The sequence below is a fragment of the Dromaius novaehollandiae genome, chromosome 5, assembly GCF_036370855.1.
Source record: "Dromaius novaehollandiae isolate bDroNov1 chromosome 5, bDroNov1.hap1, whole genome shotgun sequence".
Classification (NCBI taxonomy): Eukaryota; Metazoa; Chordata; class Aves; order Casuariiformes; family Dromaiidae; genus Dromaius; species Dromaius novaehollandiae.
The window spans coordinates 15,624,127-15,641,196 of record NC_088102.1 but is presented as its reverse complement, the minus strand read 5'-3'; the positions used below and the strand labels follow the sequence as shown (position 1 = coordinate 15,641,196).

Sequence of the window (17,070 nt, the reverse complement as noted above, 5' to 3'; positions counted from 1 at the left end):
ATAAGTGAAAATACTAACAATACAATAGCCTGGGTCAACTCAGCAGTCCTAGTTCCTTCCACTTTCAAAACAGCTTTTTTTCAGGAATTAGCTCTGTGAATCATATAAGTGAACATTTTTTCTCCATGCATCTGCAGTGTGATATTGACAGCAGCCCATAGGCTGCTGGTTTTCATGGCATTAAAAAAAAAAAAAAAAAAAAAAAAAAAAAAAAAAAGAAGACTTTATAAAATAAATTGTTACTACATTTTTATAGGTGCTCCCCCTGCCTGTCTCTGATTTTATAAAGTGCTCCTGTGCACCATATAAGCAACAGAGTAAGCAAGTAGCTGTTCTCATATGCTAGGATGAGAACCCTGCAGCCTGCCTGCACTGCATTATCTGACTCTTTCCTGATGCTCGCTGCAATCAATGACACCTGCTGCAAATGGCCAGTGCTCATGAGCCAAACTTTGCAGCCTGCACCAGCAGCTTTCACAGAAACTTTTCATCTGTTCCAGCTTCTTTTCAGGAGGAAAAGTTACCAAAATAGACTGAGCAATGGGTTCATCTGCAGCTGTAGATGGAGCTTCAGTGAAGGCATGCACCAAAATGATGCCAGGTAGGCTGGAATCCTAGAGAATCCACGTTTGGGGTGGAATATCTTTTTGTAGACGTGGGCTACTTTTTTCATTCCTATCTGAAGATTTATGTAAATTTTATTTTTGTTTAAGGCTAAAATCTACCATTCATTCCTGTAAATTATGAATCTTTAGGGCAAAAATAAAGCAAAACAAAATAAAATATTGCCTTTAAACATTGAAAAGGAATATAGGCACATCCTTCCCCTAAGTAACTGAACTGATCATCAAATTGCTCTTAATATTTAGGTCCTCCTTCAGCAAGGCAATGAAACATCAACCTGACTTTCCAGCATGGAGTAATCCCAGCATACATCATCCCCCTTGACTTCAGCGGGACTCTTCAACAGCTTTAAAACACTAGGCATGTGCTTAGATGAGTAAATCACTGTTGAGCAACAGTGAATGATGGAGGGTGAAAAACTCCTTTCCTGCCTGGGGCTAACTGCCTACAGAGAGGTGCACGCACCATTCACCCTTTTGTGAAGGCAAGAAAAATCGCTCAGGTTTATCTGATAGCATTCAGCTTTGTATGCACCATATTGAAAATATGTTGTAAAAGCACGCGCTTCACTTTTAATATTTCTTTGAAAGAAAATTTCTTCTTGCTCGTGATGCCAGTGGATCTTTGCTGGTAATTTGGATGTACCAAGTGATCTGGACATCCTCCCTGTCTTTAAACAAACAAAAACCAGAATTAAACAACAACAACATACATAACAGGGGACAGGTTCCAGTCACAGCCAGTGACATTCAGCCAGTAAGGTCAGGTCAACAGAAAAGAGAAAAAGCCTACAATAGAAATTGAAGAACTGGGCAAAAATAAACAGAACCAAAGAAAAATACAGGAAGAGAGAAGGAAGGGAAGCTTTGACTGACAGACAAAGTTATTACTGAAATTATCAAAACGACCTGAACATTGTTCACAATTTCATTCTGACCCTTACAAATACCAGTCACTGCCACAGCTATGTCCTGTGTCTTAATGCTTTGTCTCTTGCGGTTTATGACTGTTACCTCTGGCTCACTAGAAATATGTAGATATAAATTAAACTCCTTCAGCTTGACCAATCAGTCCTCCAAGGGTGTTAGTCCTGTGGATCATGTAGACAGAAGCCAGAGAAGCTGAATACTGATTCCAAGGAACTTGCTTATTTATTATTCATCACACACAAGTAATAATAATAAAATGCCACTTTTTATCTAACAGCTAAAACTTTTGATGACAATCAAGTTTTTTTTTTTTACTTCTAAATTTAGGTTTCTCTTTATATCAAGTACAAAACAGTCCAAAAATAACAGCAGCTCACTATCTGGGGAGAACGTACTTTACTGCTTATATTCTTATTCCAAAGTTAAAGTCAAAACAAAATTAATCGGGAAAGGTTATCTATAATGAATCACCATTCATTTCAGAAAAAAATATCTTTGCCAGCAGCAGAAGGAAAATACTTTCAAGCAGTTACATTAGACTATAGACTCCAAGGAGAAGATTACAGATCTTCCATATTCAGCAACATGAATCAAAACTCTTAGGAACTAGTCTAACTTTTTTTTTTTTTTTTTTTTTTTTTTTTATTACAAGGCAGCAGAGATTGCTTTTTGTATAGGCTATGATTTAGATGGCTAATTGAAAGTAAGCAGTGGTGAGCTGCTTCCTTGGTAAAATATTACCAAGACAATCTTATCTGAGTTTACAGAGTTATTTTCAATTTGTAAATGCTGTATTCATTTCTACCAGATAAAGCACCTTTAAAAATCCTAGACCCAGGCATGACTGGATTGCTGTTGCAACCGCTCTGCACTGTTTCACCCCACACAAATGCTTTCCACCCCACATATATATATATAAACTCTGTCTCTTTATGAATAGTTTTACTATTAAGAAAAGCCCTCAATCCATTTTATGGTAAATAAACTTAATGATATACTGAATCCCCATAACTTTCAGTTGATGTCATTCTGCCAGTTACCTATTCTGCAGAGAATCTCCCTCATTAAAACCTACAGCTTTTAGAGTCTCACCTTTGCAAATTTATCTCTTCCCCATAACATGACGAAAATCCTGGGCTTTGTTTCGCCATTATAATAGATGTAAATTAATGTTTTGCCATTGTTTGTTGCTGTAATCATAGAGGCAAGTATATATTCCTAACAGCTATCTTATTTTCAATTTGCGAATCATACTGTGCTTAATCCCAGGAGGCAGCCTGTGGTTCTAGATATGAATTTAAAAAGGTAATTAGACCAGCGTGGGGGGTTCTCCCAGAGATAGAAAAAATAGGCTTCTGCCAGGTCCAGAGGGGTCTTTAAGAGGTCCCAGACTGGTCACAGTTCTCGTCCTAGTTTATTACTTATTTCTATTGTGTGAAACAATTTATTTGTTCATGTAAATTTAAGTCTTGTTGACACTAGTACAGTTTTTTGTTGGTTTTTTTTTTAATCTAGAAAGGTCACAGAGTTGTTTTTTGGTGACTGGCATAAAGCTATTTTTTTCCCAATGATCTTTGCATTTTTACAGTCAAATAGATAGTAAAAGAGACATATTGATAAAAGTTTTAATGCATCTCTGGTGGGTGGCAGTAATTTTAAATATCATACAATCATCATTAAGTCATCTATGTAAATGAAAAGCACTTGGCAACCCTGGCAAATTGCACCAGTTTCTCTATTTCTGCTTTCTTTGTCTCTTCTTTCACCCTCTTGCTGGCTGTGGCACAGTGCATATTGTACATATATAAGAACTACTTCCTTTAGGGTTTTTATGAAGACTTTCTGTAGAGAGAGGATCATATACCTTTGTGAGAAAATGTGCAATGAGGTCATGGGACAAAGTTAAATTGATCTTTCATGAAAAATGACCAAGGGTCATTTCTGTAAGCTGAAAGTAATGTGCTGCATTGGTGAGCTTTAAAAAAAACTGGGGGGAGACTGGATTTATGCGGGTTTGGATTAGGTGGTTTGTTACCCTATCCCTAGTCTCACCATTTGAAATCTGGATCCAGATCTGAGTTTTGAGGCTCCATTTCTAGTTTGCATAGTGTGAATTTCAGTTTGAGTTGATGGCTAGTTTCAGGTGAGACCATAAATCTCTCCCCAAAACGAAGGGAGGGGAAAGGATCTGATCACTCACGTGGGTTTTACTTGCAAAAACTAACATCTTACCCTGAGCACTTTCTGAGCAGGAAAAACAAAGGCAGACAGGAGCTAAACTGGTTTTATTTGCCCAGATGTCTGATAATATTTAAGGGCCAGATTCTGCCCTCAAGTCACTTTGGTAGGCAGTGTGAGCATTCACTCTTGGGAAGATTCTGTCCCTAAATGTTCTCACTTCTCAACACATTGTTACCCTCCCACATATATATTCAGGCAGAAAAACAGAATGGTGAACCTCCCCCAGTGGTTTTAATGCAAGTCTGTTGAGTCACATTCTCCCCCTGCTTTTTGGATTGAGTTAGGGGTATAGGATTTGATTTGAAGGAGATAAAGATGCCAGGAATACAGGAGAAAAATCATATTGCTAGGCCAGTAGACAGAACCTAAGCTCTATCCCTGTGTCTGTGCGTAAAGGCTGTCTCTAAACCTCCAGAGACAACTGGCCAGTAGGAAACACGAGGCTCAGGGACTTAACTGGACGGCTGCAAGGCCAGTTGGCATGGCCTGTTGTCTGCTGGGCTGTGCTTGTAGCTTCCCTGGCTGGACTTGGGAAGTGCACAGAGCTAGCTAAGGCACATGAGCAGCATTAGTGTATCTACATCTTTGCACAGGATTTCGGGCACCAGTAGGTGCGTAGCAGAGGATTTACTTCATTCCCTGGCTGCTTGTTCTAGTTCTTTGCCCACTCCCTCTTGGTCAGCACAGACCTTTGGCCACCAAGAATACCTGGCGGAGGATCCGTGTAGGAGATGCCTGCATAAAGCCATTCCAAACCTACATTTCCATACACAACATGGACTCTGCAGGCTTATTCTGGGTTGGAGTCCTCTTTAACCTTTACACCACTCTCCTCTGTCAGGAAAGTAAGAACAGCACCACAACTTTTGCTGTCTTACAGAACCTTCCTTGAAGTTTTCATCGAGGATCGCTTCCCATAAACACCTCCCAAGGATGCTTATTAAAGAAAATAGAAACTATGGTGCATCAGGGCAGGCATTTGTTTTAATTGAATTGAATTATTTATTTACTGAAAGCCTATATTGTTCGTAATGTCTGGGGCGCCAGTCTTCTCTTGCTAGATTTTTACCAATGAAAGCAGCATTCATTGTAATGGAGACGTTCCTGATTTTTGTCCAGCAATCAAGAATAGAATAGGGATCCAAGTAGCTCACAAATACAGGTGACAAGAATCACACATGAAACTAAGGAGAATTTGAGGAGCCTCAATTTGCAAGGTAGTTGAAATCCAGGTCGGTGGCTTTACAAGTGTTATAACCAGTCCTTGTAAAAATTATAAGAGATTTATATTAGGCTAAAACCTTTTTTTTTTTTTTTTTTTTTTTTGATATTTGCCCCCATAGGTAAGGGCTCATCAACTAACTAATAAAGAAAACAAAATGCCCAGCCCTATGTGTGACCTGAAAACTGGTAAAACTGAATTCTAGGAAACCAGAGGTCCCAAGTAGTGAAAGGCCTACTCAGGAATGGGCAAAACAAGATTAGTTCACTGAGTCAGAACTGGAGAGAGGTGATATCTCTGGCAACTGGTCCAGAAACTCTGAGGTATTTTACAGATTCACTAAGAGTGAATTGTCATGGCTCAGCATGAATTTACCCCACTTGGAGTGGCTCCCACCCAATCATATTTTGCTGATTGCCTCAAAAAAGATACTATCTGCCCTTGACTCCCTCGGTCATTAAGGAGATTTCAGTATAGGTGCACCAAAATTTGCTTACTCATTTCAGATATCCATAGCACACCATTCCTTATGTCAAGTTTTTGCTTCCTTTTCCATGATGGTCACAGCTAGACAAAAGCAAAAGTAATAACATAAAATAACCCTTAAAATCTGTCTGCAGATTTCCCCGTATTCCCCACAGTTGTAGCAGGACACCATCATACTCATCACTAACAACACAGCTGCCCTCAGGCACCTGAGATGTTAAGAAGTTATTGTGGATGAAGCAGACTGTTGGCTACACTGCTGCAAATCTGATGGGCCGATCTTAAAAATACAAAGGTACAGAACAGGCTACTGAGTAGCACTGTACCATCTTGTTCCCCCCATACACTGTATTAAGGATGGATAAAAAGGCAGTCTCAGAAGTTAGGAAATCCCCAAACAATGTAATCAATCCTTCCATGCCTGTGGTGAGCAATAAAAGTTTTTATGAAACCTACAGCACTTCACACTGAATGGCTGAAAAATAGCACACATTTATCAGAATGCCTGAAAACACACCCCATTCTGGTAGAGCAAAGCAATCAGGGAAGTCATTCTTCACCTAAAAGATTTCCATTCTGTTTTGCTAACACACTATATTCAGTATTGATGTGTCTCTGTGTACAGCAAAGAGCAGACTCTGCAGTACTGGGACAGCTCATTCACATGTCAGTGATACTGCAGGCATGCATTGCTCTTGCTTCACGATGCGGCTGGAGTCCCTTTATTAAAGCAGCACCCAACAGTGCTAGCGGTCAAAAAGAGCTTGTCAGTGTTTCCCCTAGAGGACTTCATTTTTTAAAGGGCTTTAAATCTGGCTGTTTTATCACAGACAACAGGTCCATAAATGGATGCTGAAAGGATTAAATGGAGTTGTACCCTCTAACATCCCTAATCCAGTAATTGTGGATAGGATTGCAGGAAGCGGACAGGTTTATCTGATTTCCCAAAAAACATCCCCTGTTGCTACCGTTGGGGACAGAGCACTGGGCTGGACAGAGTGCTGGTCTGGCCCAGTAGTGCTTTCTTATGTCTGCCCTTACACAAGGAGCTGCAAATCATGCTGGGACCAGATCCACATCCATATCAAAGTTCAGAATGATTTTGAATCTCTGATTCTCTCCATTAGAAAGATCCAGAAAATTCAGCTCAGGAATGTCAGACTGTCTCTATGGCTGATGGTGTCTGAACCTGGAATTTCTTTAGGGTCTATCCTTGCTGTTAGAGTCATAGGATTAGTGCTAGTAAACCTTCAAAAGGAAGAGTTCAGAGTTTGAATGAGCAAAGGTACCAACTGAATTTGGGATACTGGCATGTTATTAGTCCTGCTCATAAGATTTTGTTTTCCCATTCTAGTTAGAAATGTCATTAAAAAGCCATATTTCATGGTATTTTGGCTTTTGTAATTCTGCTTAGCAGCTAGAAGAAGAAAGGGTGATGAAAACGGAAAAGAATTTTTCAGACAGTTAACTGAACACATCAAAAACTTGAAAAGCTTCATTCAAGATAGCTTTTCAAAAAAATAAAAAAACCCCACACTGAACAGCTCGAGCGTTCTCTCTATAATAAATCCATGGCCACTTTCGAACTTCACAGTTCTCACTGTCCTGTACACAACTCCCACTCAGTACATCACAGCAACAGTACAGATGGAGTTGTGATCTTCTTTACTCCAAATGCACAGTCTTGTAGCTAAAGAAGGATATTTGTTAGCAGCTTAGGGTCCGTACCATAGAGCTGAGCAATTCTCAGTACAGTGGTACATCCCAATTAGATAGGCAGTCCCATTCCCTGCGCTTCTCTGGTGTACTCTTTCTCCACGAAGAAGAACCTCTGCATGCAAAGCACTCAGCCTTTTGTTGTTGTTGTTTTTACATAAAATTGATTTAAATGAGCAGAGTTGTTTATTATTGAGCTAAAGAGCAGCATCAAAGTAGGTAGCTTTGCAGGCTTTTTGTTTTGCCCTGCTCTAATTAAAAATAAAAATGTTAAAATTTCCAAAAGGGCATTTGAAAGCCTATTAATTGATAATTCAAAGAGCAGAGACTTTATACGCTGATGGCAAAGAGAGGAGGGAGAAGTCAGCAATTAGAAGATACAGCTTTTACCGCTCCTGTAGCTATGTTCAGCTTGTGGTTTAGGAGCTGGCCCAGATGGCAGTAAAATTTGGGGGTGCTGATCAGCAGAAAGGATCTCCAGTTCCCCAAGGAACTGAAGAATAAAGCAGGGATGTGTTGATCCATATATCCCCTAGGTAACCACCATCATGGAACTCATGCAGTTCTGCTATTTAGGGTAGCTGAACACCTCACAGTCTTAGTGTGATTAATGAGTATCCTTAGGCCATATGGGTAAGCAAGAACATCTATTGTCTGTATTTTAGACATGGGAAATAAAGGCCTAGAAGCCTAAATCTCAGAAGTACTTAGGCACCTAATTTGATTCAAATATTTTAGGATTTTGGCGAGAGAGGCTGAGACCATGTCTGGCATGGGTATTAAAAGCAGTAAAGCTCTGATGCATGGGCTTGTGCCTGTGGTAATATATTTTGCTTTTTGGTTTGTTCAGATTTTTCTTCAGGGCCTGTATTGCACCACTTTATGCAAAAAAAAATCTCAGAGGAATGTCTGGGGTTAAACAGGATGACTGTGACAGCAGGAACTGAAACCAAGCTTCCACAGGCCAGGCTACCCAGTGGACCATCTCCTTAAACATGCCCTTTCTTCCAGCTACCAGAAGAAATTTTTGGTTTTGGTGCAAAACCTTTTGGGACTGCAATTAGAATTCTCGAGAAAACCTCAAATTAGTAGTTGGTTGTTTTCAGGGTTTAAACTAATCCCTGAAAACACTGTGATGGTAACTCAGACATCATCTATCACATATTAGACTGCATAAGAAAAAGTGTATGATCCAGAAGGACATGGGGAAGGAGATGTCCAATTCACAGCTGTCATTCACTCTGTGCACACCCTGTACAGTTTTTCTGAGCCATTTCTGGCTTCCCGTTCCACAGCCACTAGGAGGTGTACATAATACGTAGGCACGTAGAGGTGGAAACATCAACATTTGAACGTTGAAGTGAAGAAGGGGTCACGTCCAACATGTGAAGAGGCACAATTAAAGATGAAGTGTGCCAGCTAGTGAGTCAGTGGAGCAGCTCATAATGAGTAAGCTGAAATTATTGCGTAGGTTTGAGCAGATCTGTGGCCATCCTCATTTAAACTGAGTGCCAAAAGCAGTTTCTGGCTACCTCAGGATGGCGAGGAGTGTAGAGGCAATTCATTATCCTCCTTCCTTACCTCATAGACAAACAAGAGGGTTAAACTGCATATATACAGACACATTCTACAAAATGAGTATGGGAAGAACAGTATTCCCTGGAGAATATGACTGCAGCCTGACTATTTATGCCTGATGGGCACATTGCTCCTTAATTTTAACTACACAAGGAATACAGGCATTAAAAAAAAAAAAAAAAAAAAAAAAAAGGACAGGCAGATGTTGCAGAATTTTCTGTGAGAACTGCAGTAAAAATTCTATCTGCTGCAACAGCTCACTCCACGTAACCAAGCCACCGTGCCTGTACATCAAAATATAACTGGAAGCCTTTCTTCTTCACCCTTCTGACACATACGCCTAAGTACATAGGCCCACAACCTTGCTTATTTGGAGGACAGAACAAAAGATGGGGCTTACTGTTACCTCTAATGCTTCAGAAATCTCAAAGTTGGAGGAGGAATCCTATTCTTGGGAGTGATGACTTTAATTGACTATAGTCCTGTGCTGTTGTTTTCTATCTGGTTGTTTATACACCTTATAGGAAGAAACAACTGCCAAGGAGCATAGACAATGAGTGTCCCCATGTCTTAATTGTAATAATTGTGCATAGATGTCTATTTCAGGTTGGATTTTTTTGATGTTTCTATGCTTGTCTTTTTCCTTCCCCCCCCCCCCCCCTTCTTATGTACGATGGGAAATAGTGGCTAAGGAATATGTTGGTTTACATTTCTTTTTGAGCATATACTGACTGTACTAAGAGTTAAACATGAAAAAGAATGAAAATAAGCATGAAAGACAACATCCGTTCTCATTTCAATTTCCTGGAAGGAAAGTGTGGTTGGGCAGATGGTGCTTTTTTGTTTTACTAAACTAAATGATCAGATGTAAATAATATACACCATATAGCCTATAAAGATACATTGAAGGTGAGGTTTCCATGTGCGGAGTATAGCTATATTGTTGAGAGTTTTTCTCTCCCTAGTGATATGTCAAGATTTTTTTTTTTTTACTTCTTAATTTTTTTGACTCTTCAATTTACTACACACTCTGCGTGCCTAGTCATACTTGATTCAACCACTGTATTTCAGAGGGGTGAGCTGTATATAGGTTAATTCTGGTACCTCCAATGGAGAGCCAGGAGACTGGTCTCTAGCTGAACAGGCAGAGGAGAGTGGCTAGTAATTTGGCATCACGTGAGTCTCAATATTTCCACGTTGCTGTCTTTCTTCATGCCCTGGCTTTATTGTGCTTTGTGAGAATCTTTTTTCTTTGTCATTGTCCAACATGATTTTTCCATTAAAGGAGTTCTCCTTTAAGTTGCTTTCCAAGCTGAAACATTAAATATTCCTAAGGCAGGGCAGAGTTTGTGTTCTCTGGTAATTAGAAAAGGCCCCTACAGAAGGAAAATAAAACCTTTTCTAAAATATCCATGACTAAACATGGCCCAGCAAGGTCATAATGTTGTCTTCCTGACTGTAAGAGCAGAAAAAGACATTGTGTTATACCTCTGCAAAGAAATAACATTATGATTTAGTTTTCTGCTAGGGTCAAAATTTATGCTCTCTATTAGCTCCTTATGTTCTGCATTAACTTGGTGGGACTCAGAGGACATGTCCGTGTTTACACCACATAAACACCTCTGTTAATGGTAACAGACTAGAAACACTACTGTGGACATCTTAGTATGCTAGTCTCTGAGCCTCAGGTCTAGGGTGACATTCTGAACATCACACTTGTGGCTACCAGAAGTTTTATTTAACACTCCAAGCTTTCTTCCTAACCTTACGAATGGGCAGAATGGAGGAGGAGAAAAAGATATTTTCTCACTGAAAGTGTAGCACTGTAAACCTCATGAGAAACGAGTCATAGGAAAATATAGAAATCACAAATCCAGTCAGAATGACCAGATCTGGGGACATCAGAAAACATATCCACTGCCAGAACTCCTCTATAAACTATGAGACTGGGGCTAACTAGAAGACTGGATTAAACTAAAACTGAATTTGCAAAGTTAATTAAAAATTAGAAGTACTAGGCTACAAAGAAACCTTACTGAGCTTTTTGTCAAATGGCAATGCTGAATATATGATATAAAATGGATTGTCCTTTTTTTTTTTTTTAATGTGTCTTGATGCAAAAATTGTGCTTATTAACCTGGAAGACATGCTGACAGTTGTCAGGATTTTATCATAGTTTTTTATTGTTCTAAATTCATAACTCTTGGATTCAACTGATTTCACAAGAATTTTAGCTCTCACTATAAAATAAAATGTTTCTAGCATGCATTGCATAAGTAAAACCTGAAAATGTGGTCAGAATAAACTCTAAGAACTCAAAAAAAGTTGTAAACAAATAAATCTCTCTTATTTTTTAAGACAGCCTCATTTTTCAGGGGCATTATACAATTTTGGGGTGCTTGATTTGTCAGTGCAGGGAGTATGAAAAGAAGAACCAAAACATGTTAGTGACACTACTTCGGTATTACCAAGAAAGTGGAAGAAATAACAAAGAAAACTGAAAATCCTCCACTCAGTCTGAAGCTGTTCTACAAACATGAATGGTGCTTAAAGCAAACGTGTCATTGGCACTATGATTATATACAGGAGAATTTTTGGTTAGATATTAAAAGTGAAATAAATCAGAAAAAAAACAAAAAGCTTGCAAAACCTCCTGCCTTGTGACTTCCTAAAAGTCTGAAAATCTCAGAGAATGAGATTCATCTCCTCCAGGTGGGCATAGGCAACTGAGTAATAAATAAACAAAGGAACAAATCAAATAAATAAATGTTCCAAAGAGAGGTTTCAGCAGCTGAGAAAGAAAGTGGAGAAGCTTCGGCTCGAACGCTGCCGTGCAACTGCCGAGTGCTTTCGGCAGGCAAAGGAGTCGGCAGCACGGGCGGTGGACTCATGCTGCTGCTGCTGAGTATCGTGAGCAGGAAGCAGGACTGTGGTGCAAATGGCACCAGGAGATGCTAAAAGCAGCAGCAGCAGCAGCAGCAGCAGCAGCAGCAGCAGCAGCAGCTTCCCATGAGCACGCAGGGCTTCTGTCAGTTGTTCATTCAGGTTCCCACACTTAAAAGCTGATGAGCTTGAAACAGTTTGGGCCCGAGAAGACAAACTGTAGTTAGAAAGGAAGGAAAGGCTTTAAACACCTGCGGCCAAACCTCTATCTGCCGTTGATCTCAGCTGGGATAAAAAGATATGTGCAAGCCCAAGAGTTGAGTCCTGGCCTCTCATATGTATTCTGAAGCCTATAAAAGTTGACCGTGGGATATTTTTGATTTTTCTTACGAGACGCTCCCATAAATAACACAAACAACGTTGCTATCTGGATGGAGATGGAGTTCTGTGCTTGAAATATATAGCTATGTGTAAATAAAGCATTAACACACACACATACACACACTCACAGAAATGCATAATTATGGATAGCACTCTAAACGGAAGAAAAGAGAGACCAATTGCAAATAAAACAGACCAATCCCAGATTAAATCATAAGCAGTTACCAAACAAAATGGGGTCAATGTACAAGCTCTGGCAAGCACCTGAGAGTAAAACCTGCTGAACTAGTAAGATACCAAATGTCTTATGGCACCAGAAAGTAAAAAATCTCATATCTGATTTTTCTTTCTCTTGAAAGAAGCACTTCATCATGCAAACCTACTTCTTTGTTTGGTGAGTGGGCCTGGACTGCCACTGTTCATTACTACAGGAGTTGATGTAGAAATCAACACAGTAATGCCTTTCATCTCTTGTATTATAAGAATTCAAATTCAATTTTTATTTTACAGCACAGCCACACAATACCTCACAGTATGGTTCTTGGTTGCCTCCATCCCTTAACAATAGCTTTGAAAAGAGACATAGAACATAAAAATAAAACCTTCTTTTCCCCCACAGGAGTTTGTTTCATCTTACAAACAATAGCAATTCACTGTCTAAAACACACAGTAATAGTAAGTAGAGTCTATTTAACAACATGCTCTTCCTAAATGTTTTCTTTTCTTTTGAGCACCATCATAGTTAGCTATTCCACAAAATCAGGATCTACAAATTTTGGCCAGCTGATTCGTTTGTCAATAACATACTAAGAAGCTGAGGGTCTTTCTTAACTCAAGTGGACCACATTGTTTTTTCTCCTGTAATCCTCAGGACTGCAATTCAGACCATGGAGATGAGGCCTTCAGCCCCGCCGTATTCTACCACGGGCTGCCTGGCCTGATGGTTACAATGCTCTAACTGGTGCTGCCTGACTTCTTAACAGATTGTTTTTGCTTGCATGTCTGCATAATGTTTTTTAAGTTTTTCAGTTTGAGGGTTTGAAGATAGCATGTGCGTGTGGTTAAGTGTGAAAGCCATACCAATACAGCTAGATTAACTTTTTACACAGCGACTTTTAAAATTGCATGGTCATCATTCCTCATCCTCTTCGTCACTGCTTCTGCGTGTGCACCTAACCGAGGCGCTCAGCAAATAGTGGTTAATTCTGTGGTCAAGAGACTGTTGCATAAAGTCCCTTAAGGTATTTCATAAGTCAGGTGGCCCGGTGGATGTTCAGTTTGGTTTAAATGCAGCAAAATCTCATCAGTCTCAGCAGTGATCACAGTAACTGAGGAAAGAGAGCAATGCATGAGATACAAAGAGGGACATATCCAAAGTAATCTGGCTAGTTTATGTTAAGAAAAGATTTGACAGATGTGCTGGGTTCCTACTTGGTGCCAGTCAAGCCTGAAATGGACCACTTGAGCTCAGGTAAATTTATCTCAGATTGATTTGAATGATACACATTTTGACTTGGAGAATCCAAAGCAGAATGCCATGAAAAGAATGTGTTGACATTTCCTACAATGAAAAAAATTAAACCTGTTCAAGTCAGGGAGTACAGTGGTATAACGGCATGAGAATCAGGCCCCTTGTACTTGACAACAGAAACATCTTCATCGGTGCTGGCCATTCTCAGAAAGTCTTCTGGGAAGTGACAAACCCAAGGAATCCTTCTCACTACCCCCTTCATAGCAACTAGGATCAACAGAATTCATACAGGGAATATCAGACACATTTTTCCTTCTTCTTCTGCCTAGTTAATATACATCTTATGTTTCTTTTGTAGACATAACATTAAATAAAGAGTAACTTTCTGACGTCAGCTCTAGACTGACAGGATAATTCTGTGCATATTGAAGCTTATTCAGAAGAAATGGTCTTAAATGATTACCAAGACTTAAACGGTTATCACAGAAATCAGAAAGAAGGATAAGGCTTACCAAAACCTCAAGAAAGTACTTCAGATAGTTCTTCTTTCATTGGCAAGCGGTGAGGGTCAAGTGAACTATTATTTGCAAATATTCACCTCCTCAGACTGTCACGAGCAGCTGTAACATACCCACTAGCAGCAATTTCCACTTGGCTCTATCCAGAGGGGGGAAAAGTACCAGGGGCTGCATTGTTTATAATTCTCTCAATCCCAGGGGTAATTCTGTTCACCAATTACTTGAAATTAAAGTTAGGTAATTTGACACGTCTGTTTGGTACCTGACCACAAACTACCTCTTAAGCAAACCAAAGAGTTGGATAGTTTACTTCCACAATATTCTACAGAAATTCATTATTGCAGCCATGACAAGAAAGGAAAAGTGAGAAGTTATACAGATTTGTGAGTAGCTGGGGCTTGGGATTTTTTTTGGTCACTGTTATCACTGTTACGTGATTCCAATAGATCCAAGGAGGAAGATGTTGAAAGGCAGTTTTCTTCCTGGAACAAGGGTTCCCAATCAAACACAACAAATATAATAAGAATTGAGCAACAAGAATCCTCAAAGTGAAGTATTTGACAGGAAAACATGCCGTTCTCTGCAGTTAGAACATTTCATACCTTGTGTCTTTACATGCAGTTATGTCACTTAGAAAAAAGGCCATATGTGTGCAGAGAATTACCTTCCTCATCTACAATGGGTTATTTCTGATCTTTAAGGCCAGTCATTTAAATTACATAATTGAATCTTGAATGAGACTGTATCTTGACTTGGAAATTCTTTAAAGTCAGGCAAACCTGTTAAACATTTCATTGGTGATGAGTCTGTGTACACACCACTTGTGTATCTCTTTGTGAGTAAAGATTTAGCTGCCGAGTATCATGACTGAACAGCATGACTCACTCTATGGATTCATTTACAGTCTGATGAAACCAGTAGCTGGTAACACCTATCCTTTGTAAGAACTTTTTTATGTGTTGTAGTTCTACAGATGAACACTTTTTTATTTTACACAAAAGCTTAAACTGATATAGTTTAAAAACCCCAAAGATGACTCAAAATTCATTCATTTCTACATTATATTAGCCATATACCAAAGTGTTCAACCTAACATCTATGAAGTGGGCCTAGTTCTCACTTTCATCAGTATAAATCAGGAGTAATTTCAAAGATGACATTATCTTTAAACAGTATAAAACAAGTGAACAATAAATACAGAGCCACTATCTTTTACTAGTCAGAGGAGTCAATTTTTAATTGTGTAATCTCATTCTTGTTAGCATAGCTTCCTAATAGGAAACTATAGTGCCATATAAGTAGCTAGTGCTTTATTTTTTAACTCTGAATATGATTACCCTTTCAACCACATTCTGCATTTCATTTTTACTATAAAAGTTGTTCGTTGTCCAATTTCAAGCTGAAAAACTATAAAAGTCCATTTTGACTTCGCTATAGCAGAACTAAAAGATTTTTTTGAACTAAAAGATTAAATTGATATATCTTGAGCTTCTGTCATTGTAATATGATGTTAGGAGCATAGTCAAATACTAGCTTTGACTATAAGTGTCCTACTAAAGTAGTAGTCTACTGCAGAGTGCTTTTTGATGTATCAAAGAAATGGTACTATCTTTCAAATTGCATTCATATTCTAACCTCCTATCATCAAGGTAAAGTAATAGCAAGACTAAAGCATGAACTTTTTTTCACATTTTCTAGAAGTCAGTGCTATAAGGAATTGCCTAGCCTTGCATTAGATATTCATGTTTAAATGAACCACATCTAGGCTTTCCAATCTACAAACTACATTAATTAGATTTTGTCCTGTTCTCCATCTTTTATTTTAGGCTTCTTCACTCTCTCCCCTGCTGCCATTGCTATAGCTTCACTAATAACAAGTCAAGTAAACTTTTTTTTTTCCTATAGTTAAAATAGCTTTGCTGGAACTCTTCACAAATGGTTCTGTATAATGCTGATGGCCAGCGATTCCATTACTCAGTGGGTAGATACCGTTCCACTTCATTATCTCTCAGGTATGTCACCTCCAACAGAAGGTCCTATTTAAAAGCCTCTGTTTTTGTTTTGCAAAAAGTCTTGGTTGGTGGATGAAATGCTTCTTTAAACAACCTAATATTTACAACTATCGCAGACAGACAAACAGACAAGCAGCATATGGCTATGAAAAACTAAGAGCAGCACTAGTTGTGAAGGGTCATTAAGCTGGGCACTGCAGTGTATCTCTAAAGGCAGATGGGTTATCTATGACAAGACAACAGAGTTTGGGTTTCATTTCCCCTGTGATTTTTTTTTTTTTTTCTGTCTCTCTTTCCTCTTTTTTTTTTTTTTTTTTTTTTCTAGAAATAGCCATTTTTCCTCCTGGGAATGGCAGAATGAATTCTGACTTCAAATTTTCTTTTTGTTCCAATCTAGGACAGAAAATAGAACTCCACATTCACAGAGCAGAACTTCCAAAAATGTTTATTCAAAACAAGTGAAACCGTACATTTGTTTTGACTGGTTGAGTGGTTTTACTAAAGTCAAAAAGACCTTCACTGAACAGCTTAAAATGTTATAACATTGAATAAATATATATGCTGTACACATTAATATAGAACAAAATACAAATGCTCAAAGGATAAGTTTTGAAGAGACAAACAGCAGAAATGAATTAATCCATTTTGATTTTAAGTCACTGGAATGTTTCCTTTAAAAGTATTGTTAAAATCAGCATGCCCTTTTAAAATATGTAAAAGAAAGAGCCATGCATATGCTGTGTATGTTACATGGGCAGCCTGAGATTAAATGAAAAAAAAAAAAAAAAAAAAAAAAAGAAAGAAAGAAAAAAGAAGAAGGGAAATAACCCTCCAGCATAGTTCAAAAATAAAAATGAGGATGTTAAACTTTGCTGCTGCTGAGAAGCATCATATGGACAGACTTCGTCTGTGGAACTGAGTAACAGAGTACTGCTACTGACTGAAAACATTTAAGATTTGTTCTGGATGGCAACCTCTTGGACTGAGAAAGCTGGCTGATCTTTGGATC

At 38.7% G+C, this 17,070-nt stretch overlaps 1 long non-coding RNA gene across 1 annotated transcript; it reads left to right on the top strand.

The window, feature by feature from the left end:
* Positions 1–344: 344 nt before the first annotated feature.
* LOC112989958 (uncharacterized) lies at positions 345–16,836 on the top strand. The gene is made up of 3 exons (XR_003260954.2): positions 345–601; positions 15,955–16,061; positions 16,459–16,836. It is a non-coding gene; the product is annotated as an uncharacterized LOC112989958 (long non-coding RNA).
* The last annotated feature ends 234 nt before the right edge of the window (positions 16,837–17,070 follow it).